At 51.4% G+C, this 26082-nt stretch overlaps 1 long non-coding RNA gene across 1 annotated transcript; it reads left to right on the top strand.

The window, feature by feature from the left end:
• The first annotated feature begins 251 nt into the window (after positions 1 to 251).
• LOC122236417 lies at positions 252 to 16837 on the top strand. The gene is made up of 4 exons (XR_006214470.1): positions 252 to 272; positions 14814 to 14934; positions 15366 to 15496; positions 16628 to 16837. It is a non-coding gene; the product is annotated as an uncharacterized LOC122236417 (long non-coding RNA).
• Positions 16838 to 26082: the final 9245 nt, after the last annotated feature.

The following is a 26082-nucleotide window of genomic DNA, read 5'->3' as shown; positions in this document are numbered from 1 at the left end:
CACGACGTGAGGCCAGGAGGAGGTTCGCCCTCGGCAGGGGTTGGTCATCACGCTGGGTGTCTCCAGCCAGCAGGGGATTGGCTGAAAGTGACTACCTTACACCATTTTTAGGAAGGTGACTTAAATTCGTTTCATAATCGTCAGAGGCGTTTACAAGAAATAACAGAAGTTAGGTTCCGGACTTGCTCGTGAAATCATGGAGTTTAGTTTTGCTGATGTGGCTTCCGTGGTTTTGTCTGCTCCGGGATATGCTCCAGTCTGGTCTCCCTTTCGTATGTAATTTCATTTTAATTTATTTTTGTTTTGTTTAATGTTTATTTATTTATTTTCAGAGAGAGAGAGAGAGAGAGAGAGAGACTGCATGTGGGGGAGGGGCAGAGAGAGAGGGAGAGAGAATCCCAAGCAGGCTCCGCACCGTCAGCGTAGAGCCTGACGCGGGGCTTGAACTCACGAGCCAGGAGATCACGACCTGAGCCGATATTGGACGCTCAACCGGCTGAGCCCCCCAGGCGCCCCTGTTCTTCTGATTTTTGTTCGCTGAGGCACACAGAGGGCAGGAGCTCACCTTGCGGATTACAACCTGCCGGGAGCCGGTGGGACTCGTCATGTCATTCCGTGACTGCATCCACCAGGACCCACAAGGCCCAGTTGTCCTGGGAAAACGTGAGCCCAGCAGCGAGGGGGGCAAAGCGATGTGTTCCTCTCCTGCTCTCAGAAACTAGTGGGTCCTGTGGCTGGGTAAGCCCCCTGGGATCCATTTCCGATTGTCGGGCAGCTGAGTCTCAGATAACAAAGCAATCTGGAATCGTCCATGCTGGTGCCCGTGTGTGGCACACTCACCCCGGGCTTCGTACCAGCGCTTGCCCACAATGACTTGGGACATTTGACCGCTTGTTACCCAGCCTCTCAACCTCCTGGACGTTCACAGTCGCCCACGTTAGTTATTGACTTGTTCAGTAAAAGTCTGTGGGGCCCCTCGACTGCGTCAGGCCCTGGGCCGGGTCCTTATTGTGCGTAAGGAGCAAATCACGCTCTCCAGCCTGAGGTATGTCCCCCCTGGGGAAGGCCGTCGCATGCAGTGAGTTTCCGCAACCTCAGCAGGGCCCAGGAACGTATTGCGGCAATCACGTCCTACAGAGCAGGGTCCGGGACGTGGTCCCGGAGAGACAGGGGAGGCGTTCCGGGTCAACACACGGTCCTGGTAATCAGCGCAGAGTATTCCCCGAGATCCCCCCCCCCACAGCGCTACACCCCAGTTTGGCATCCGCTCGCACCCAAGCCCCCCTCGTTGCCCTCTTCCCCAGAGCTCCCCACATGACGGAGCTCTCACGCAGCTGTTCCAGTTGTTCTGGCCTCTCTCCCCACACCAGCTTGTCCTGGCACCTGTTGGCTTCTTGCCCGAGGTCCCCTGCCTTTCAGGCCATGGGAAGACCGTCGTTTGAGCCTGTGGGAAAGCTGTTGGGGTCCGGATCTCAGGCCCCCCCTTCCAGGTGAAGGACAGGAACTCCAGCAGGCACCCGGACTTTGGTGGTACTGAGGTCATTCCGTTCCCCAAATCCATCAGGGACGCAGCTCCCATGTGGATGGCCGCATCGGCCCCTTGGAACGTCTCCTTGTCACTTCCTGCCCCGTTTGCAATTTTCCCCCAAGAAAGCCACTGGGATTTTGTGCAGTGATGTGCTGTGAGCTCCGGGCTGCACACACTCCACCCCCGTGAGGTCAGTCTGTGTTTCCCACCCCCGCTCGGCATGGCTTTCCAAAGCTCAAGGCACCATCCATCTCACATGGTGGGTGGCTGGCACGGTTTTGTCCATTCAGAAGGCGCTTGGGAATTGTTCCCTGGCTTTGAATTTGTACATTTCCAGACTGCAGAAAAGGGAGATGTAATAATCAGTCCTAGGGGAAATCACTTGCCATTTGAAAGAAAAAGAAGGGTGAATATCCTGGTGACCCCTCAAACAAAACTAAGCATCAGCTATTTTAAGATTTATGCATAAACATTATTTTTTTAACGTAAGAACAAAGAAAAACTTGGCTGGCGTTTTGTTTGTTTGTTTTCGGGATTTGTTTGAGTGAGTGGGGAACATCCTGGCCCCATAGCGTTCGTGGAAACGTGAATTCAGTCTGTTGGAGGACGATTCAGCCATCTGTACCGGAATTTAAAAAATCAACGCTGTTTGATCCAACTTTAAAAATGTAACCTCGGGACACATGTGCCCAAGTGTACGTGGATATTGACTCCAGATTGTTTCTCATAATAGTCAACGTTGTAAACAATCTGCAAGTCCACTGACAGAGAGCCAGTGACTTCCCAAGGGGCACCCGTACATTCAAACACGAGGCAGATATTAAGTATAGAAGGAGGATCTGTTTATCCTCTGGTGGAAAGATGCCTGAGGTACGAATGTATGTGAAAATGTGCATGACTTACCCGTTAGCTGATGCATCACCAATGTCTGTGATCTACAAACTTACTAATGGTGACAGTGGGCTTTGCTTCTGACCATACATCCCTTCTACGCTCTGACTAATCCGTTAGTTTTGTGTGTTTTACCTAACTCGGTACAAAGAGGGGAACACAGATTCCCCAGCCCCCACCCAGAGGAACACCTGTGTGTGTTTCCCTCTGCCTGTGTCGCACCTGCCTGCGTTTCCCAGCCCGTCATCCCTCGAATGCTGATTTCCCTGGCTCCTCTCCCTGATTCATCCCAAATTATTACAGACATTCATACAAACAGTTGGGCAAAATGATCCAAGCTCCCAGGAACTTCTGTCACATCTGTTGGGCTCAGTCCATGCCTAACTCTTTGCACATTGGTCCCAGGAGTGGGGAGGGATGTTTTGTTTTATTTTATTTTATTTTATTTTATTTTATTTTATTTTATTTTATTTTTTCAAAGTTTATTTATTTGGAGAGGGGGGGCGGGGAGAGAGAGAGAGTGAGAGAGAGAATCCTGAGCAGGATCCACCCCATCAGCACAGAGCCCTACGTGGGGCTTGAGCTCCTTAACTGCAAGACCACGAGACCCGAGCTGAAATCAAGAGTCGGACGCTTAACCGACTGAGCCACCCAGGTACCAGTGGAGGAAGATTTTAGTAGTACCAAGTGGCAATAAAACTGACCTAACAAGGGGTTGGCTGGAGCACACATCTCTTTCTAGTAAATTCGATCACCAAATGCAGGGATAGCTGGATCTTTTTAGTTTTGCAAGCATATGGCACGCTTAGGGCTTGTGGATGTGCATCTTGGGAAGCCTTTCTGAGAGCTTGTGTATGCCGTTGGAAGTTAGTGCCGGGAATAGTCTATCGATCACAGACGTGACTTCATTTTTCTTCTTAATAAGATAATGACAAGTATTTGAGCGGCAATGTTTTTCCTTTCACCTTGGCTGTGAAGGTACCCAAAAGTGGTCAGCTTGCTATTGGATTATCATGGCAACGCCCCCAGAGAACCGACATGTGTATCTGTCTCCCCCTCCAAGGTTTTCCTCTCTTTTGTTTTAACCAGACTGCACGTATATCTTTGGGGATATCTACAAGTTATTCGTGTTAAAGAAATAAAGATAGGATCATGAACAGTCAAGAGGGTTACTTCAATCTTTCACTTCTGGGGTTTGGGATTGCATCTGGGGACAGAGAGCAGAGGGCCAATGTCCTTCTACTGTGGTGGTTTCTTTCCATTTGAATGCAGACATCAGGAAAATCACTCTCTTTGCTCTGCTGGCATATGTCTGCCTCACGTCCTGGCCCAAACCAGGAGCAAGAACTATGACCAACACAAAGAGAACAGTTACAGAAACATTTTCAGAAGATTAGAAAAAGGCACAGATTAGGTTCAAGTAATGTACTCCCTTCCAGATGATTTATTTGTTCTTTGTTTAACACAGATCCTAGTAAACATGTCTCCGTTCAGATGTTTTATTCCAGTTACAGTGATCTAAAAAAGGCACAAAACAGAAAAAAAGGATCAATATCATATTCTCATGGACAGCATCCTAAAACCTCATCGCAAACAAAGTTTCCTAAAAGCAATTGCCATGTTCACACAGAGGCATATGCATGGAGCAGGGTGGGAGTAATGAGTTCAGTTTGCCGTGGGAGGGACACAGAGGAACAGGGGATCGAGTCAGCGCACAACGGCCTGTTTCCCATGTTTGGGAGCACGTACTTCCGTGGAGAACAGCTAAGATGGTGGTCAGAACACCACAGAAAAATCTGTAGATTCACAAAATCCAACCTTCATCATCATGAAACTACTCAAACCATGAACACGGATGCCTGTCAGTTGTCACACGAGCCTGCGTGCCGACCGAGGAAAGCCAGCTCCCTCGGAGATCACAGTTAGGCAAAGTTCATGGGCTGCATGACCCCGCAGGGTCCAGATGGGCCCTCACATCCTGGGATTTGATGGGCAGTTAGCTGGATGCCTTCCCCAGCACACCTCACTGCCCAACACCACCCGAGGTCGCCGCCCTGAGGTCAAAACATGACATGAGACAGTTGATGTCCGACCATCATGTCTGACAAAGATGAGACCGAGGTTCAGAGTGGTGAATTATTTGCTCCCAAACAACCGTCTGCTCTGTGAGCGCTGCATGTGTCGTTCTGTAAAGAACATTTCAGAGAGGCGGTAACTGAGTGTCTGGCTATAATCTTGCAGATGCCGTTATTGTTCTCGTGTTCAAGAGAACGAGGCCAAAGCATGGGGAGTAAGTAGTTGAGGCAGATAAAACCCAGGGAGGCTGGCTTGCCCTCTATGTCAGGACGTCCATCCAGTCCATCTAGTAACACTCCAGAGGTGACTCCTTTCCCTATAACCACTGCTCCGTGGATACGCTCCTCCTGTGTCTGATGGTCCGCGTGCCCAACACATATGTCTGTGGACAACCCATTCTCCGTTGTGTTTCCACCATCAGGGGAGAATCAGAAAATTCTACTTCAGTATTGATCTCACTGGAGATTCCGATCTTTATGTATGTATGTGCATTATCCTTGAGTCCATGGTGGAGTAAATCACTTCTGAAAGAAAGTATTTAGTAAATTTATGGAATCAGAGTTTTGATTTCTGAAAAGCACTTGGAATCCTCCAAATTCAAAGAAAGACCAGAAGGAGGGCAAAAAGGCAAGAAAGAGGAAGGAGGGAGGGAGGAAGGGACAGACACCCAGTGACCTGCTTAGCTCATCCGTGGTTATTTCCACAAGAAGCTGAGTACTCACGAGACAAAGACTTGGCAAAGTTAGGTAGCAGTGCTAAAAGGCCCTTTCAAAATTATTTAAGTCCATAGTTTCCAAGTGTTTGGTTGATGGCTTTTGATTTAAATTATGTAAGGTCTTTCTTTAACCAAATCTAACGAGAAGCCCCCAAGTGCTGGGGCTGGGCCAGGGCCCCCCCACCGTGGCATCTCTGGATGAAACCTATTCTGAAGCCGTCATTCCGAGTAACGGTGCTGTCTGGTGTCACTACCCATTGGACAGAAAGGCCCATTGAAGGAAAGCATCTGCTGGACGCACCTGCCCAGGTGTGGGCCAAGCTTCAGGGGGACTCACACTGACCCAGGTGAGGACAAAGTCTCGAAGACCCCTCTGCCTCCAGCTGTGCCTTTGCCGAGAAGGGAGTCGGGACACCTTGAGATCCTGGTGTTGTGCTGGCTTCCATGTAACTAACCGCACAGGAGATGGGGGATAGGCACGAACGTTCCATTCTCAGCCCTCTGCCTCCTGCCGTGGGGTTGAGAAAGGCGTTGTAGAGAGACATCATTTGGGGTGAGGACAGGAGATGGTTTTCAGCCCCACCTGCAGGAATTATGGAGAAAACCCAGCGGTGAGAGAGGCTCCCGGGTGTGACCCAGACAGGGACCCGGCCTTGGGCAAGAACTCACGGCCTGGGCGGGGGGGGGGGGGGGGGGGGGGCCAGAGACCCAGACCTAGTTCTCAAGCCGCCTGCTTCCTTCCTGTTTCCTCTTGTCTGTGGGCCAGTGACCACTGCAGCAATAAAACTCTTACTCAGGAAGGACTCCTGGCCTCCGTCCAGGTACAGTCACCCTGGAGGTGCCATGGAGAGAGTTCAAGTCCGCACCACCTGGATGGAAGGCTAGGAACCCCAAAGAACTGGTCGGGCGGGAAACTCTGAAAACTTAGGGCAGATGGGCCTTGGGGTGGAGGAAATGCAGCCTCTGGACATCCAGGCAGACAGCCGCGTGGGGGGACGGCAGCCACCACCCTGAGCCTTGCGTGGGGCCCAGGAGGCCTGGTCTACCTCAGCCCGGACTGGCCTGCCTTCGCCTCGGGCTCGAAGTGACTAAGGTTGGCGATGAGAAACGAGAAACTAAATGCAAAGCAGCCGTCTTTTCAAGAAGAAATTCCTTAGCTCGGTGTTGGGTGTCAGGTTCCCTCCGATTCTCCCTCTTGGCCAAGAGGCAGCACTGACCTCGCAGTCAAGAAGCCACGGCCACCAGGCGAGCCTGTGCATCATCCCCAGGCGGAGGCTTGTCCCAAATCATTTGCTGATGAACAGACAGTGGACGCAGCTCAAACCATGTGTGTCTGAACATACCGGAACCCGGTCCAGGTGGATGCTGCTCTCACTCTTCCTTCCCGTGATGTGTGGCGCCCCATGTGCTGTGCTGGACGCCAACTCCCCCGTCCCCCTGCTCCCCCTGGCCCGCCTTCCTGGGACTCTCCATGCGTGTTCTCAGTAGGGTGGGAGAGTAGCGGCGGCTGGGGCTGGACACAGTTCACCCCCTCTTGGATGTGCTGCGCCGCACGTGCGTGAGCCCCCATGGGGTGCGTTGGTCCCAAGACCCTGGGACACTTGTTGGTGCCACATCGGCTGGCATCTTGCAGAGCACAGGGTAGGAGGCACCTGTCTGTGAGCCCAGGGAACGTCTGGGGTTAGGTTGGCAGCCTAGGGGTCACACAGTGGAAGGAACAGCTACAAATTGGGGGGGGGGGAATTTACGTGTTAGTGGATCCCTGCTCAGAAATGCACATGGGCTCACAATCTCACTTAATGCAAAGCAGGAATTTGGGAAGAAAGTGGTGCTATCCTCAGTCTCTCTCTCTTTCTCTCTCTCTCTCCTTCTCTCCCTCTTTCCCTCCTTCTCTCTCTTTTTTTTTGGGTCAGGATTGGGTGATTTTGAAATCACACCTGCCAGAAATGTTACGTGGGTGCAGGTGAATCAATAAGGTATACCCGGTTCAGAGAGGCTGTCTCGTGACTGCAATTCACATCTGAAGACAGAGGCCACTGAAGTCATGGATTTTTCTAGTAAATCACTCACCACAGCGTCCTCCCTGTAGGTGTTTAAGATACTCAGAACCAGGTGCTTCATGACAGCATGGGCGCAGGAGGGCCATGGGGATCCGCACATGGGCCCTTGGGCTGACACCATCACCGAACCCCAGGTTTTGCAAGGAAAATGTAACTCTCGGGGCACCCATGCTTGTGCACAGCAGTCCCTTGGAGAAGGTTGTGTCCATCCTGACGGGAAGGTCTTTGTGTGCGTTCTGGTGACCCGGCTTCCTGGGAATAAGTCCCCCCGACTTCAGAGAGGAAGGGCCTCCCTTGATAACCCAGCTCCCCCACTAACGGCCTGCCTGGCTTGAGGCAAGTTCATGTAGCATCTCTGAGGCTCCAGCAAATCACCTCTGCTGTGAAAACCGAGGCAGGCACTGCCCTGGCTGCTGGGAAGATGCGGCGATGCACAGGTGACAGCCAGAAAGACTCGGGACAGAGCCCTGGGGGGCAGCAGTGATCCTGCAGATGCCCGGAGGGCTGTCCTCACCGCGGCACTCCCCCCACAGCCAATCCCCCTTCTTAGTCAGTAGGTAGCGGAGTCTCACGGGTGCCTAAGAGGCGGTCTGGGAGCTCCTTACTCCTAATCAGCGAGGAAATTGCTAGAATCGATGCAAGCATTTGGGCAGACAGTGGAAGATTTTCCACGAGGGCAGTTCTTTCCAGCTCGGAGACTTGATTCCCTGGACACAGGGGTTTTGCCGCTGAGAAAGACCCTAAGCAGAGACGTGCAGTCTCCCTGCCGGCCTCACTCCGGCGTGAGGCTCCAAACCAGACTGCACGGACGTGGCCACCTGTTTTCCTGTGCCAGGCCTGCTCACACTCATGAGAGACGATGGGCTACAGGACGCACGGCACACATCTGCCCGGCAAACACCCCCGCACACGGACCCCAGACCCTGCTCTCCCCAGACTTGTGTGTGGCTCTTTCCCGGTGTCTGGAAATTGCGTGTTGCAGCCTGCTGGCATGAGGGGTCAGTAAACAAGATAAAGTTCCCAGAGTTTAATCAGACTCAAGTGCTCTCTAAACAGACCCGGCACTTGGCGGCAAATTGCAAATCTGGCCGGGGCCCAGCGTTTCTTGTCTAATCCCACGGAGTTTGAACGTGGCTGTCACGCCTGCCGTCAGCTGGAAAACAAGAGCTGCCTGAAAGTGACAGGAGGGGACTGTGTTCTCTCTGATGTCCCGCTGCAGCTGCAGGAATGCTGAGTCATGGATGCGTAAGAAGGGTTTTAGGGCGATCCCGGGCTTGATGGGACCCAACCTTGCAATTTTCCCAAACAGACGTTTCCTTTTAGACACACGATCTGGTTTCCTGTTTCCGCTGAGTCGCTCAATTCCAAATCCGCGGTCCTCGCCATGCTCTGCAGATTGCACAACGTCCTTCCTTCCTTGCGATGGAGGCTTTACTTCCAGAGGCCGTTTGTACGTCAGTGGAGACCGTCTTCCTCTCTCTCTGAGTGCAGTCCATGGGTGGGGGGGGTGGGGGTCGGCCCCTGGAACCCCCGCAGCCCCAGCCTCCGCCACGCTCTCTCAGAAACACAGACTCATGCGGATCTTAGTTTTGAAAGGACTCACGGAAAAATCTATGGGCGCTCGGACAGGAAGGCTTTGTTATTCTGGAGTTAGGGGAGAGTCGGATCAAATTTGAATGTGCTTATAAATGATCTTAGGCTTCGAGGGGAAAAGAGCTTTCCTGGTGCTGCTGGCCAGCGGGTCTCATGCTCATGCTGACACAGGCCCCACCACAGGCCGTCCCCGCCCACGGGACTGAGGCTTTGCTCTGGGGACGCGTCCATGGCCCTTGTGGTCACCTTCGTCCCCCTAACGCCACACGGCCACTGCACCTCCTGCAGGATTATGACAAGAACCAACAGAAAGAATGGGAATGTGGGATCCGATGTATTAGTTTCATTTACATGTTACTGTTTGGAAGGCGTCCGTAATAAAAGCTGAACGCAGCGCAGACGGCTGGGAGGCGGAGGCTGAGAACGTAGGTTGAGACCCAGGCTCTCCGCTTGCTAGCGTGTGGCTTCTGATGCAGCGCTGAGCATCCCTAAGCCTGGGTGTCCACATCCACGCACGGGGGCGGCCCTGATGCGGCATCCACCTGTAGGAGCAGCTGAAGCCTCGCATGCACTCGACACGCCCAAGCATGGGCTCTCACGGCCCTGTCCCTTCTCCCACATGACTCATGACACAGCCAAGGAAAGCCTTGGAAACTAAACGTAAGCGTTACAAGGCTCTGAGTGTCCTGACCGACAAGCCCCCACGTGAGAAATACAGGAGCTCAGGATGTTGAGTTCAAGTTCCCGGGAGGGTGAACTTCCCTCAGGAGAAAACACCTGTATCCGCAGCGTTTACAGCAGCGGACAGCCTTGTCTTCAGCCTGCGATTGGAGATTGAGAGGAAACGAGACGCGGGGATGGAGAAAGCCGTCCTTGGGGCTGGTGGGCTGCCGCTGGGGGCCCCACTGCTCCATCTGGACCCACCCAGGGTGACGTTTCCAGGCAGCAAAGTCAAATGAGACGCAGCGAGCGTGCAGGGTGTGAGCTCAGGGGAGTGCAGCCTGTGAGATAAATCTCCAGATAGAGGCCACTTTCTCTAAAAGCTGGTGTATGTCACCTGTCGCCTCTCACAGGAGAGCCACCTGCCAGCCACCGACTCAGGATGAGAGGGAGGGCAGGTGCACGCACATGTGGGCAGCTGTGGGCAGAGACAGTGCCAGCGGCCAGGCGCCCGCCAGCTTCCATCCCCGGAGCTGAATGCCGTCAGTTGTACCGGGCGACCTGTTCAAACTTCATTCTGCTGAAGCAGCATCGGCACAGCACAGCCCGAGGAAGGAAACAGGGGTGAACGTCACCGAGGTTCTCATGCACCCGCAGAACAAACGAGCCATGAGGCCACTGGGCAACACGATGTCCTTCCATCACGGCGGTCTCAGAATCCATGGGGGACGATGGGCAGGCAGAAGGCAGCACGGATGGAGGGGCAGCCCACGGGTCCCCCACTCTGAGATGCCACTCCTTTGACCCCCAGGATCCAGAGTAGGAGCGTCCGAGGGTCTGGAACCTGGCGCCCTTCCCGGCTCCATGGGCACCTGACGGACACACTGATGGGACCCAGTTGAGGGAATGAGTCCACTCCTGTCTCCTTGCTCCCTGACAGGCTCCGCGATTTACTCCCAGAATGTCCTCTCCCCATATCTCTCCCTAGTTATCTACTTATTCTCCCAAATCTGGCTCACAACGTGGTTCTGTGTCATATCTTTTGTTTAAACGCCCCCATCCTCCCTTAGGACACGCTGTGTTTTCTTTCAGAGTCCTGATCCCTTTCCAAAAGCACCCTTTCGATAACTCAGTGCACTCAATTGGTGCCTTTACTTCCTTCCCCCCTTCCGGTGCCGACCCCCCAGGAACCTGGAGGAGAGGGGCCAACTCGGGTTATCCCCTGACGGCCAAACCCCCCTCGAGGTGCATGCAGGCACGCACATCGATGAAGATGCGGAAGCGGGAAACCAGAAGAAGGAGGCAGAGATCACAGCTGTGCAGCCCAGCCCCTGGAGAAGAACACTACTATTGGCCTTGGCAGTGTAGACAGCAGGGAGAGACTATTTGCCAACAGTAACCGGGATGCTCCGCTCGCCGTATATTTCTTTCTGTGTGCTGTCCTCCCCCAGTGGCTCGGGGAGCAGTGGGTGGCTTCATCCCCCGTCACGGAGACAGGGCTGGAAATAGCAAAGTGCCCGACGCCTCTCTTCTATTCCGAGAGGCACTTCTTAAGTCATGGCTGTCCACGGCAGACAGGTGGGCTTTTTGAGAGAGGGAACATTTGATTGGCCTCTTTCTATTTCTAGTCCTGAAAGTTAAGGGGTGAAGAGCTGGTCCAAAGAAGTTATACTGTGAAAGAGAGAATACTGTAAGGTACAAGTGAATTTTTTTCCCTTGACTTGTTTTACGATATTTGCAACGTTCATGACCTGCACGAGAATGAAGTATATGGCAGCTGAAAAATATAATACAACACAAATGAGCCCATCACTCAACCAGAGACATGGGCATCATGGGGGTGCGGGCTGGCATGGTCCAAGCCAGGTGGAAGCTTGGTCTTTCCCTCCTGGGGGGGGTTGTGGGGGTGTGTGTCACTAGCTGCTCAGCTCACTGGGTGAGCTGAACCACGGACACGTGTCTCTCGTGCTTCTGGTGGCTGCGAGCTCAAGACCAGGGTGCTGGCAGACTCAGTGTCCCCTGCAGGGCTCTCTTCCAGGCAGGCAGACAGCCACATGCCCAGAGTCCTGTCTTCCATCTTCCTTAGAAGAGCTCGAACCCTGTTTCTGAGGCCTCCGCTTTGTGGACCTGCTTACCCCGCAAAGACCCACCTCCTGAGACTGTCCACACAGGAATGTGGGGCAGGACAGGCACTCGGCCCCCGGCGGCCCCTCTTCTCCCATCCTCTGGCAAATTAAAACATTTTAAGGTCTGTGCCTGCTGGGATTTCCAGGTCGAGGGCCTGCCATTCTACACCTGGGATGAATGAGAGGCAAGAAGAACGTGCCATTTGTCTTGTCATTTATTGTGGAAAACTGGACACACTAGCGAATCCAGGGCAGTTACCTGGAAGCTAAGCACCCCCATCCCGAGGTCTGTTGTTGTTTCTTCTGGGCTCACTTGGCCGGCGTCTGTCCCCACCATGCTGAGAGGCGGGGCGCAGGGAGGGGGGAGTTCACTCTGAGCTGCAGGGGTGGTGGCATGGGCTGTGACACCAGGGGCGCTCGGCTCTGGTCCCTGGCTCCCCACGGATCCCCTGGCCCGCTGCCTGGTGCGCAGCTCTGGGCCTCCCCTCATGGCTAGCTGATCCTTACAGCGGGTTTGACAGCATCCCCTAGTAACACTACCCTTCACAGCCTGATCCAATTGAAGTTGGGGTTTTTTTTTTGTTTGTTTGTTTGTTTGTTTTTGTTTTTTTTACACAGGCAGGATGCTCACAGTTTATGAGGCTGAGTTCAATCCCCGGAGGGACGTTCTGTTTCTGGCTCTCTTTGTCACATCTCTAGCAGACCCACAGTTTCCCTCCGAGCTGCCGGCACCCCTGAGGGACGAGGCCCACTTCTCCCCCATCCTTTCGGGTTTCCCCTCCCGGCACAGAGCCGCGCCCTCTGAGCAGGAAGAGCTCAAGGTCTGGGTCCAGTGCCGTCCGAGCGCTGCACCCGGGAAGAACCCTCACCCTGTACATCGGGGTGCAGGATAAAGGGAGCCCCAATCTCCCCTGGGCCACACCGGCCTGGGAGGAAGCTTGCGCAGCACAGACCCCGGGTGCCAGGAGCCACGTCCTCCCCGACGCCGAGCTGGACGACCAGGAGCCTGTCCCCCGAGTGACACCTTCACCGCACCGAGCAGCGGCTGGGAGGGCTCCCGGCTGGAGAGCCACACGGGTCCTCACTGCTCTTACCAAGATGTAGTAGCTTTTCCCGCGGATAAACCTTCCTCCTCTGACTGCACACCTTTGGCACAGCTCCCAAGTGCTTTCAAAGGTTGGGTTCAAAAAAGCCAACTTTTACCAGCTGGGTGCTGTTGCCGTGAGGAGAGAGGCTGGGAGGTGCTCCCCACAACCCTCTGCAGGTGCTGCCTCTGAAATATGTCTGATCAGTTTGGTAGCTCTGTTCTCTCGGCTCTGGTGGCCAGAAGCTCGAGCCTGGTCTCTCCGGGGCAAAACCAAGGTGCTTCAGACTGCACCCCCGGGGGCTCCAGGGGACACTGTGACATCTCTTTGCTTGTGGCCTTGGTTCCAGCCTCTGCCTTCCTGGCCTCACGGCCTCCTCTCTTCTGTGCGATAATCGGGCTCTCTCTCCCGTAAGGACACGTGTGGTTGGATTTAGGGCCCTCCGGGGTGATGCGGGATGTGGTCAAGTCCTTTATCGCATCTGCAAAGACTCTTTTCCTGATGAAATAGTAACTACAGGTTCCAGGGATCAGAATGGTATCTTCGGATGCCTGTTATTCAGTCTACTATGCATAATGTGCCTTTTCCTTCCTCTGGCTTTTTCTTTTTAACTTTTTAATGTTTATTTATTTTTGAGAGAGAGACAGAGCACAAGCAGAGGAGGGGCAGAGAGAGAGGAGGAGACACAGGATCCAAAGCAGGCTCCAGGCTCTGAGCCGTCAGCACAGAGCCTGACGCGGGGCTCGAACTCATGGACCGCGAGATCATGACCTGAGCCGAAGTCGGTCGCTCAACTGACCAAGCCCCCCGGGCGGCCCCACTCTGGCTTTTAAGTTACTGGTGTCCCTGCATGTAAAGCCCGCGTGTTGGGGCCGCCTGGGTGGCTCGGTCGGTTGAGCATCCAATTCCTGATTTCGGCTCAGGCCATGATCCCACGGTCCTGGAATCGAACCCTGTGTCAGGTGCTGCACTGAGTGTGGAGCCTGCTTGGGGGTCTCTGTCTCTCCCTCTCTCTGCCCCTCCCCTGTTCTCTCTCTAAAATAAACAAAATGAAAAAAAATTTAAGAAATAGCAAGGTCAGATCTTTCATTTTTCCCCACCCGAGATGGAAAATCTTGGCCTTTCCACCAGAGTGTACAAATCATTCACATTCAAAGTAAATGCTGATATGGTTACGTGTGCATTTCCCATTTTTCTGTTTACTTCCTATATGTCTGTCTCTTGTTTCTTTCTCTGCTCCCCCCCCCCTTTTTTTTGTTGCTCTCTTTTGAGTTACACAATTTTTTAGTATACCATTTGAACCCCTCTTGTGTTAAAACTGTGTTTTCGGAATGATTTTCTTAGAGATCACAATACGAATCCTAACTCCTCACAGCCGACTGCAAGATAGTGCTAACTTACTTCAGGTGAAACACAGAGGCTTTAATACAGTTTCATTCTCTCCCTCTTCCCTTGTGACATTGTTACCACGTGAATTTGTAGGAGAGCCAAAACAGAGTGATCCCGGCCCCTGGTTCCCGACACGGAGCCCCAAAAGCCCATGGGATTTCCTGGGAGCTGGGGTATCTGTGTCATGCTAAGTGAGCGGCTCTTTGCGCCCCTAGATTGGTGGGTTGGAATCTGGGGCCAGTCCAACCTCCAGGGCTAGAGACAGAGTTTAATCACGTGGCCAATGGCTTCCTCCATCACGTCTCCATGACGGAGCCTCAGTAACACTGTGGACACTGGGCTCCTGGAAGCTTCCTGGTTGGTGGGTGCGGTGTCCCGGGACGGTGCCATGCTGGACCCCAGGGGAGTGGACCCCACAGCCCGTGACCTCGCCCTGTGCCGGTCCTCCCTGTGCCTGTTCGGAGACATAGCCTTGAGACTAACCAGGTGTGCATGCGGGTGGCACTTTCCTGAGTTATGTGGTCCTTCAGCAGCTTTGGAACCCGGGAAATCTCATCAGAAATTCTGAAATTTTTTTATCAGAAGGAATTTCTGTGGTTACCATAAATTCAAAATGTGTTTATGTCTTTGGTTGATTTCCAAAATGCTGAAGGTTTTGTGTTGTTTGTTTTGTTTTGTTTTGTTTTTCAGTCCTGTCCAGATTTATGGTTGTTTTTTGGGGGAAAGGATTTATTCTCCTCACTCAGCCATGATCCACAGCCCTTCCTTCCTTCTGACTTTCAGAACCGTCCTTCTTGCCTCCTGCTGTCACGTGAGTCCTTTGTTATCTGAGTTCATTTAGTCTTTTTTTCTATTAAATTTTTTTTTAACATTTATTTATTATTGAAGCAGAGAAAGACAGAGCACGAGCAGGGGAGGGGGCAGAGAGAGAGGGAGACACAGAATCCGAAGCAGGCGCCAGGCTCCAAGCTGTCAGCACAGAGCCTGATGCGGGGCTCGAACCCGTGAGCCGTGAGATCATGACCTGAGCCAAAGTCGGACGCTTAACTGACTTGAGCCCCCCAGGTGCCCCAAAAGTTCATTTATTCTTATATGCCTCATATTTCCAGAAATGATTTTGTATTTTCCCCCAAATATCTTTATGTCTTGCTACATCCCCTTGCAAATCTCTTAGTCTAGTTTTATGACCTCCAATCTTGCTGACCTTGAAATGCGCTTTTATCCCTTTCCCTTTGTCCTCAGGTGGGTTTGGTGGCTATGTCTCCTAGTGCCCCTTCTGGTGTGGAGACACTCTTCTACTCCTGGCCCTCCTCCTTCTCGAGTTGTCCCCAAGAGCCAGATGTATTTCCAGGTCATTTGCTGCTCGTGATCAGGTCAGTCCTGTGCTAACCGTAGACTCTGCCCCATGTTCTTCGGTTTCCAAATTTCCCTCCAAGACATCTTTTCTGCTTCCTTCCTTCATGGATCGTCCCCTCATGTGTCTCTACTTAGAGAGGGTTTAATTAGCAACCCCCTGTCACTTCACCTCTGCATGTAACTTTCTCTCCGTATCTGCCAACATTATCAACACCAGCACAGTTGAAGAATAACTCAATTATACATTTGCTTATAAAATTTTTTAATGTTTATTATTGAGAGAGAGAGAGAGCATGAGTCGGGGAGGAGCAGAGAGAGAGGGAGACACAGAATCCGAAGCAGGCTCCAGGCTCCGAGCTGTCAGCACAGAACCAGACGCGGGGCTTCAATTCACCAGCCATGAGATCATGACGCTTAACCAACTGAGCCAGCCAGGCACCCCATAAATTTACTTATAGACATATAAGTTAACACCTCACGAAATCCCAATGAGCCAAGGATGGTTTCGCACCCCTGCTGCAAAAGGCTTTCCTTTGAGGAGATTGCTTTCCTAAAGACCGACTGAGTTAAGAAATAAATGCTCTCTTATGTGTGAAACGCGGTGTTTCTTCATTCAAAATGGTGTTTGTTCAAGTGCCTGGCCCGCATTTGTAACGTATGTGGGACGCTCACACCACAGCACCATGAAGATCACAGAAAATTAGTCAGCGATATAGAAAAGGAGATTACGACACCTGTCGGGGCGATGGGCAGGGGTGTGTTAAGTTCCTAGACATTGGGAAAGCACGGGCTTTGCAATCTGCTCATGAACGGCTGTGCCCCTGGCATCATCCCGGGGATGGGGAGTCGTCGGGCAATGTGGGCGCTGATGCCTGGGTCTCTGCCCCACCTGAGAGAAGATGTCAGAGTTCAGGCAGAAGCCGGGTCCGTCTGGGACACACCGTACCTGTCCAACAGCGGGGTCTAAAGATCCCGGCCCTCCCTGTCCCTGCACTGCAGCTCCTGCCCGGATCTCAGAGACAGTGCAAGCCCTTGTATTGGGCGTATTGGCTGTGCCCATCCATCGAACCAAAGGTCTGAGATGGTCCTGCTGGCCAACCCTGGCTTGTGCTCAGGCTTCGTTAGTCCCTCTGTGTGTCTGCTCTCAGTTCCTGCAGCCATTTTCAGTGCACCATGCGAGTGAAGAGCCAAGGATCCGCGTCTGCAGGCTGCTTATAGGAAGCTTCTGTCCAAAAGCCCGGCACAGTGTAAGTAGCTTTGCAATGGAATCAGAAGCTGCCCGAGGTGAGTCCAAATGGATGTGACAACAGAGTTCAAATGAACGTTTATTTATAGCTAGTATGTCCTCTAGCATTTCTTCCCCCCCCCCCAAGCTTTTAAAGGAAATTTAAAATTAAATACTATTAATTCACTCAGAATTGGTACCTGTGTACAAACCATTGGCAGTTGTCTTTCTTTCACTATCTTCATCTTTCCTAGCCACTGATGCCTGCTGAGCACCAGCCACGTCTCCAAAATCCCCTGGAACCGGCCCCGGTCCTGGATGAGCCCAAAATAAGCACTTCTCAAACCCGCGCTCAAACAGGAGACGTGTTTCACACGAAGCAATGCCCTGAAATAGTGCGTACCGTGCAGGCAGCGATGGCCATGTTGCATATTTGAGCGTTAATGCCTGCTCGAACATTTGCGTTTAATCGTGAGGGCAGAAGGGAAGCGCTGGCTGCCCTCAGTGGCTGGGCGGGGAAGCGAGCACCCAGGGGCCATGCGGGCAGCAGACGTGGAGGACAGAGCCCAGGCACAGCCCTGGGGGCTGTCCCGTTGTGGTGGGAAGTGCCCTGTCCCTGCACAAACCCTCTCTGGGTGACAAGCCAGCATGTAAAGGCGCATTTTTCCCCGGTGCTGTTTTAGACTCAGCCATCTCTTCAGAAATGCACCAGCTCTCGGCTTCTTCTGTGTCTGTGTTCCCGTCTCTAGACCAATCTCCTCCGGTCTCCTTGGAGCCTCTCGACAATGACCTTGACCCTGACCTTCACCCTGCTCAGTCCCCTTTAAAATAAAACAAACAGTATTTATTTTACACTTATTCTTGCGTGGCGACTTAAAGGGCCAGCGGTGGACTGTCGGCACACTGCCACCAGTGTCTGTGGCCTTCTTGAACCTGTCTTTGCTGCAAGGGGGGCTGTGCTGTGCTCACACTCCTTCTGGGTGGGGGGGGGATCTGCCTCTCCTCTACTTGACCTTTGGAGTGTCTGCTGTGGCTCTGGTGTCCTGAAGTTCCGCGTGCACGCACACACAAATGTAGGCATGTGCACACGGTCCCCGCATGTCACACACACGTGCACACGCACGTATAGACGCGCACACTTTCACCTATGTTTATATTTCCTTTCTATTTATTAATTTTTGAGTTTATTTATTTTGAGAGAGACAGAGAGCAAGAGCGTGAACAGGGAAGGGACAGAGAGGGAGAGAGAATCCCAAGTAGGAGCCACACTATCAGCACAGAGCCCGACACGGGGCTCCAACACACGAACCGCGAGATTGTGACCTGAGCCGAGATCAAGAGTTGGACGCTTAACCGACTGAGCCAGCCAGGAGCCCTGAGTGTTCTTTTCTTGAAGCTCTGGTCCACGTGTTGTGTGGCCCTGAGTCCTTTTTGCCATGCTCCGTTGGTCACAGGTCTCGACACTTGGGACCGCGGACCCACGACCGCAGGTGCGCTTTGCTGTGGGAAGGCTGAGCCTGGCTGGTGCAGGGTGGTCCTGGACCAGACTTGCACTTGCTTCTTCGGGGACTTTTCAGAGTCCTGCCGAGGTGATCTGCTGGTTCCTTGCAGGGGTGATTGGGTGGCTTTGGATCCCTGTTTGGTTGGTGGTTATAGGTCGGAAACCTCAACCTCCTGTGGCTGGTTCCTCGTGGTTCACTTCCCTAGACTTCAGAAGAGCCAGGACTTCTGGTGGCTTCTTGGGTTGCAGACAGCATGCTCAGCCCCACTTTTCATGGATGGGGGCACATCCACCTAGAACTCAGGCTTCCCCTGAGGACAGAGCCCACGGGCCTGAGTCCAGGCCTGCTTCCCAGCTTTCGTGTCTCTTCCTCTCTGCCTCTTGGACCTGGGGTTTTATTTCTTTTCATCTCACCTCTCAATCAATTTCTGTTCTAATTTAGGAAGATTTTTTTTTTATGTGCTTTGGTGAAAGATTCTCAGATACAGACACCTTGCCCACTTGCCATTTTCTTTTTTTCCTTTATAGTTTATTACTTATTTTGAGATAGAGGGAAAGAGAGAAAGAGCATGAGGGGGAGGGGCAGAGAGAGAGAGAATCCCAAGCAGGCTGCACACTGTCAGCACAGAAGTGGACGCAGGGCTCGAACTCACGAACTGTGAGATCATGACCTGAGCCGAAATCAGGAGGTGGACACCCAGACGACTGGAGTCACCCGGGCGCCCCATAGACTTTAGATTTTAGAGTGCCTCCAGGTTTACAGGAAAATTGAGTAGAAATTTCACAGTTCCTCAAAGCCCCCTCCTTCCCCTCTATAGTTTCCTTCTTACCAACCTTTTGCATTAGTGGCTTAGTCAGGGTTCTGTCTCCAGAGAAAGAGAATATAGAGACAGACCCTTTCTCTCTTGTCTCTTTCTCTCTATTTAAATATGTATATTTGCATATATGATTAGTACATACTAACATATATGATATCACTAATGATCACCATCAATCACATTGATTTAATATATTATTAATTATTGATAATATTATTAATAGATTATAACAAGGATACTCTTGTAATATAGTGTTATGTTGATGTAATTAATACTAATACCGTTAATGTAGAATATACATTTATTTAGATAGCTCCCTGCTGATATATTGATCATAAGGGATTGGCTCGTGCGGTTTGGAGACAGAGAAGCCCCAGGATCTTCAGTCGGCAGGCTGGACACCCAGGGGAGCCAGTGAGCCATTCCAACCTAAGCCCAACGGCCCCGGAAACAGGAGAGCTGAGGGTAGCCTCCAGTCTGCAAGCTGGCTGACTGCAGACCCCAGAAGATGCGATGTTTCAGCTGGAGGTGAAGGCGGGGAGATCGATATCCCAGCTAATGTGCCCGTCAGGACCCGTTCCCTTTTGATCATGAGGCTCAGGCATTTTGTTCTGCTTTGTCCTTCAACAGATTGGATGAGGCCGGTCTACACTGGGGAAGGCAACGTTCTTAGTCAGCTGACTGAAGTGTCGTTCTCATCCAGGACCCTCCTCACAGACACGTCTGGAAGAATGACGGATCAAGCAGGAAGGTTTGTGTGTGGACGCAGGTTTTCAACTCGTTGGGGTGGAGATCACGGAGCTCACCAGCTGGATCGAACGCTAAGATGATGTTTAGTTTTGTAAGAAATGGCTCACCTGTTCCCCAAAGGGGCGGCCCCCCTTGCCTTACCCCCAACAGTGGACGGGCACCCCCGTTTCTCCGCATCCTCGCCAGCATTGGGGGCTGGCTTTCTGCCATTCTGACAGATGTGTGCTGGTCCCATTATCACGTCAGTTTGTGCTTTCCTGACGACATACCACGTGGCACGTCTTTTCATACGTTTGATTGCCACGACATATCCTCTTTGGTGAAGCGTCTTGTCTGTTCGTACGCTCACCCATTCTGTGCTGTCTGTTCCCCTACTGCCGAGTTTGAAACTCAGTATACTTTGAATACAGTCTATTATTACATGTATGTTTCGCAAATATTTTCTCCCTGTCTGGGGTTTGTCTTCTCGGTCTCTCGATAGACTCTTTCGCTGAGTGGAGGTTTTTACATTTAGTGAACTCTGCTGTATTGATATTTTTTCATGGATTATGATTTCGGTGTTCTATCTAAAAAGTCAGCACCCAAACTAAAGTCACCTAGATTTTTTCCCTCTGTTATCTTCTAGAATAACTTTGAGTTTTACATATAGGTCTGTGATACATTATGAGTTAATTTTGTGAAAAGTGTAAAGTCTGCCTCCAAATTCATTTTTTGCATGTGGATGTCCACTCTTTCCAGCACCATTGGTTGAAAAAGCTGTTCTTTTTCCACGGAATTGCCTGCTTTTTCTTGTCAAAGATCAGCTGAGGGTACTTGTGGGTGTGTTTAGAGGTCCTGTATTCTGTTCCGTTGATCTGTTTGTCTGTTTTTCACCAATACCACACTGCTTTTATTAACATAGTTTCATATGAAGTTTCAAAGTCGGGGAGTGTCAGGCTTCCAACTCTGTAATTTAGCACAAGGTCCACTATTCCAAATATTTTTCCTTTCTGTATAAACTTTAGAATCTGTTTGTTGATATCAAAAAAAAGAGAGAGAGAAGATTTTTGGGTTTTGATTGGAATTGCTTTGAATCTGTAGATCAAGTTGAAGAGAAATGACATGTTGATAATTTGAGTTCCCTGTCTGCGAACGTGGTGAATAAATCTCTCTCCATTTATTTAAATCTTCTTTGACTGTTTTTATCTGAGTTTTGCAATTTTCTGCATATGAATATTATAGATATTTGGATAGATTTATCCCTGAATATGCCATGCTTTGATGCTAATATAAATCATGCTGTGTTTTTGGTTTTAAGTTCCAATCATCATTTCTGCTGCACTGGATAGCAATTGACTTTTGTACATTAGCTTTGTATCTTGCAACCTTGGTGCCATAATTTATCAGTTACGAGGATGTCTTACTGTTGTCTCTTTGGGATTTTCTACATGAACAATCATGTCATCTGTACACAGATACAGGATTATTTCTTCCTGCCCATTGTGTCCGTACTTTTCATTAACTATTCTTGTCTTATGGCACTACGTAGGATTTCCAGAATGATGTTGGAGACAGCCATGCCTTGTTCCTGATCTTAGGGGGAGAACGTTTAGTTCTCACGATCTTGGTGACAAACTATCAAGAGAAATTTATAAAATAATTTGATTTTAATTATGGAGAGCCGCTATGGAAATTCTTTAATATATTTCTTTCGCTCAACATCGCCACCATGGAAGTATGGTTGATGTGGTTGATGCCTGGAATTTGGTGGAAACCACACCAAAGTTTGGGACGTTTGGGAAAATGCCATTTCCTGCTTGTGTCTGAAAGTCCTCTCCCTTTCCTACCCTTCACCCCTGTGTCACCTTGTGTCACTCACCTTTGCACCTTGCTGGTGGCTGTCTGTCTGCACTGTTGCCCGTGTGGAAGTCAGCAGGTGTTAAATCACACCTAAATTCCTAATGCTAAGCTAAGTTTTTTAATATTGACAAATGCCCACAAACTGTTATCAGGGGCATTAATTTCTCTCTAAATATTAGCCTCTTTCCTCTCAACACTTGCATCACATACTCATACTTTGAGGTCTTGTTATGGTGACAGAAAATAGCTTGGTTTGCTTGGCTGTGATGCACCACGTTCTGAACGCGACATGACGGGAGATCGCACAACTGGGGGCTGGTCCTGTAATGCCCTGGCTCCCCTTCCCATGTGATTGCCATGCACCCAGCCTGTGCTCGTTGTCACCCAGAGGACACCTGGATCGTTCATGGGCACAGAGCACAGATCCAGTAGCTTCGATGTGAGCGACGTCTCTAAGGTTCCAACCCGGCAGAAGAACACTGCCTTATGAGCTGCAGGCTATAGGTTGAGTGTGGCAGTTATCAAGTCTAACAGAAAGAGTGGCCACTGGCACTGATAAACTGTTTTCAAATTTTGGCCGAGTCATTTCCTGCACCGTATACGCAAGCCAATTTCTTATGTTTTCGAGATTCAATTTCCTTATGTATCAGTTGAATTCATTTTCCTTCACATGTTTGGTTAGAATTACAGAAAACCATGGAAAACCATGTCTGCCTGGAACTGGTACCTAGATCATGCTAAATGCTCAAAATATCGGTCTTCTTACTAATGAAATTGTTAACGTAAGCAATTATAATAATCGTCATATCCATCCGGTAGCATAGAAGAGAATGAAACTTCCTTCTCTAAAGGATTGGGTTTTCATATTTTATATTTTGTCGAATTCCAAACTTTTCCAAGAAAGGTAACTTAATCATATGGATCCAAATGCAGCAGAAACATTAAAATGTAAATTATGATATAAAGTCTTCAATTACATCCATCACTTTACAATGATGCATAAGAGGAAATTCTTCATTCAGAACAATCCATAACATTTTAGGGTCACCTGTGGCTCGGTCGGTCTGACTCTTGATTTTGGCTCAGGTCATGACCTTACGGTTCGTGAGTTCAAGCCCCACGTCAGGGTCTGTGCTGACAGTGCAGAGCCTGCTTGGGATTCTCTCTCTCCTTTTCTCTCTGCCTCTTCCCCCACACAAATAAATACATAAACTTAAAAAAAAAAGAACAATCCATAGAAAACTAGAAAACTTTGGCCATGTTAAATGACTTCTGCTTCTGAGTTCACAGCTGGAATAAACGCATCCAAACAAATACCTACTTGGCTTGGAGCTTCTCATGGAAGCGTCCACACACTGGAAATCAGAGCAACCCACTTTTTTAGTTTGTTATGTGTCTAACCTTGGTCATGCCGCTTCAGTTTTGATGACTTCTACTCTTCAGCCTTGTGAAGATGAAAAATCTTTACAGATTATAGGGAAGGGCTTTGGAGGAAGCAAAGGGAGGGGAAGCCTTCGTCCTTCTGTCTCGAGACTCTGCGGGGAGGATCGAAGCAGAATCGTGAAGCCGAATTAATCGTCTCAAGCGGTGAGGAAAGCATCCTGAACAACAAGTAACAGAGGGCGGCCGGAGCCCAGAAGAGCCAGCGGGCTTTCCTGCCACCCCTCACTCTGGGTTAATCGGGCGGTTTCACGGGTTCTCTCTTCTGCTGTCTCTTCTCTCACGCCTGCTGTCAACCCTTCCAGTGGTTTGGATTTTCAGCTCCTGTGCTTTTCAGCTCCAAAATCTCTGCTGGTTCCTTGTTATAACACCTCTTCATCGATGTTCTCCATTCACACATCAGTCCCTGGCTGCTCATTCTTCGTCCGCGGCGCTCCAGCGCTCCGGGCGTGTTAACACGGGTGGTGTAAAGGTCTCTGGCTGGTAAGTCCAATGTCTAGGCCTCCCAGGGACAGTCCCAGCCACTTATTTTTCCTGCTAATGGGCCATGTCCATTAGCCATGGGCCATTTCCAGTTCCCTTTATGCCTTGTAATGTTTTGATGACATTTGGGTGTGGTGAGGGTGGTGACTGTGGGAACTAGTCCTCCCTGGCCCCCGGCTCTGCTGTGCTGACTGAGGAGGGTTTCCGCATCCATTTGTGTGGTGACTTTTCCAAGCAATTTTTTAATGAAGGTTCTACTCCTGTTGTGCATCCTCACGGAGGCCCCTGTCCTGCTACCTCCGTGGTCTGCAGTGACTTGGTGGAGAGTCACTGACATGCCTGGGGCGTGAAAGACAAACAAAACATCCCAGTGTTTGCAGATGGGGGCACTCCGTCGGTGCAGAGCCGAGCCGAGCCGCGGGTGACCCTGCCGTGGCTTCATGTCCCGAGAGCATAAAGGCAGGGTCCTCTCAGTCTTGTCACGAGCGTGGGTGTGGCCCTGGGCACACACACATGTTATGCTTCAGAGTTCCCAGAACCATCAGCCTGCTGCTTCCTGTGCTTCTGGTGGTTTCTTCCGTTTGCCCCATCCACCGCTCTCGGCCCCAGATGCCCACGGCACTGCATGTTGAGCAGGCTTTCATTACGTGCCATCTGGGAAGTCGCTCCAGCCCGAGAGCCCGGGGAGCCTGGGGGAGCTGGGTGGGCAAGCACAGCAGGGGCCGTTCCAACAGCCTTTGGAGCCTCCTCCCTCACGGATCCCCCCCTGGGTCTCTGTGCGCTTTCCACGAGATCTCAGGACTCCGTAAAAGTCATTTTTTGTGCCAGCTTCATTGCCACGGCAATGGAGGCACAGGTCCTCGGAGCTCCCGTCCACCTGTGCCGTCACCCGGCATTCGTTCCCGGCGCCTAGTTCGTGGTTGGGGGAATCTGATTCTGTGACAAGTCCCGTCTATGACACGACAGTTATTGTGAGTGCCCACACCCACTAGGCACACGGTTCATCCTTTTCTATCCAGTGGGCCAGAAAGCATAAAGCTGCAATGTATGCATTTGTGACCCTCTTGAGAATCCGTATGGTTGCAATCAGATTATTCTCAAGAGACAGAAACGGAGCCAATAGGAAACTAAAGCCTCTACGCTGTGGGGTCACTGGCGCTAACATCCATTTCTCCTCCCTTGTGACTTCTGTTTCCTTCCAGGCACGCAGCGGTGTGTGCCACGGACTGGGAGAAAAATACGTGGCAGGCGCTGTCCTCCCTGTCCCCACCAGGGACAACGATGACAGGAAGGTGAAAGAGAGGTGGCGAGTGTGCCTCTGGCCGTGAAGCCCCAGGCAGAGGGAGAGACAGAAGCTTTCACAAGGATTAGAACTCTGTTCATCCTGGTTTCCCCAAACGGCAAAATGTCACAGTTGGAGAAAATCTGTTTTGTGTCTCCTCTTTGGAGCACGGAGGTGTGGCTTTTACAGGGGCCATGGTGGCTACAAATCACAATCTTAAGGCAATGATCCCGAATTAACAGATTCACCTGTTCACGCCGACACGGCCGCGACATCACAGAAAAGAACGCTGTTACGCACAGGACAGCGGATCAGATGCGCCGCAGTCGATAATCACTAGCACGTCTTTGAAAAGAAGAGCTCGCGGGTGTGAACGGCTGTGCCAGCCCACGGCCCTGCCGGCCTCCGCACCCCGCGTGTCCACCAACAGCAGGTGATGTTTCTGCAGATCTGCCGATGAAACCACGGAGCCCCTAGGGGAGTGATTTTAATGAAGTGGCAAGATAGCATGTGGGACTGCTGATGAAAATTAGACCCTCTCGGGGCAGCCGGGCGGCTCAGCCGGTTAAGCGTCTGACTCTTGATTTCGGCTCAGGTCACGATCTCACAGTTTGTGAGTTCGAGCCCCGTGTCGGGCTCTGTGCTGCGGGCAAGGAACCTGCTTGGGGTTCTCTCTCTCTCTCTCTCTCTCTCTGTTTCTCCCCCGCTTGTGTTCTTTCTCCTTCTCTCTCAAAATAAATAAGCAAACTTTTAACAGAAAACTAAACAAATAAAGAAAAAGAAAAGAAAAACGGGGCCCTCTCTTACGCTTGTGTTTCTGCATTGGGTCGAGCATTCCTTCCGGCACCCACCCGTTTGCGGAACACTTGCTGGGCTGTGCTGGCAAGTCCAGATCCAAGAGTCTGAGACCCGCGGGGCAAGGTGAGCGCCGGGGCACGAACACCTGCAAGCCACTGCACGTCTGTGACTGGAGGTGACGCGTTGTCGTGCCTTGTCCCCGAGCCTCATCGCCCTCCTTCCCGCTCCAGAAAGAGGCTGGGGGCTGCACTGCTCCGTCGGCCCGTCCCCCCCACCCCCGGGGTTTCCCGCTTGAAGGCACCAGTGGGGGGTCCTCCCCCAGGGATGGATGGCGAGGTGGTCCCAGGGGTCACTGTGTGTAAGGTCATTGTAGCCTGGGGGAGGTGACGGGAGGAGCCCCAACCTGTGGGGTCCCCGTGGGTCCCACCGCTTCCAGTGGAGATGGCTCAGACGTCACTCCGCCCACT

This window comes from Panthera tigris, chromosome A2, assembly GCF_018350195.1.
Source record: "Panthera tigris isolate Pti1 chromosome A2, P.tigris_Pti1_mat1.1, whole genome shotgun sequence".
NCBI classification, from domain to species: Eukaryota; Metazoa; Chordata; class Mammalia; order Carnivora; family Felidae; genus Panthera; species Panthera tigris.
Note: the sequence above shows the minus strand (reverse complement) of the source record. Positions and strands in the feature narration are given on the sequence as shown.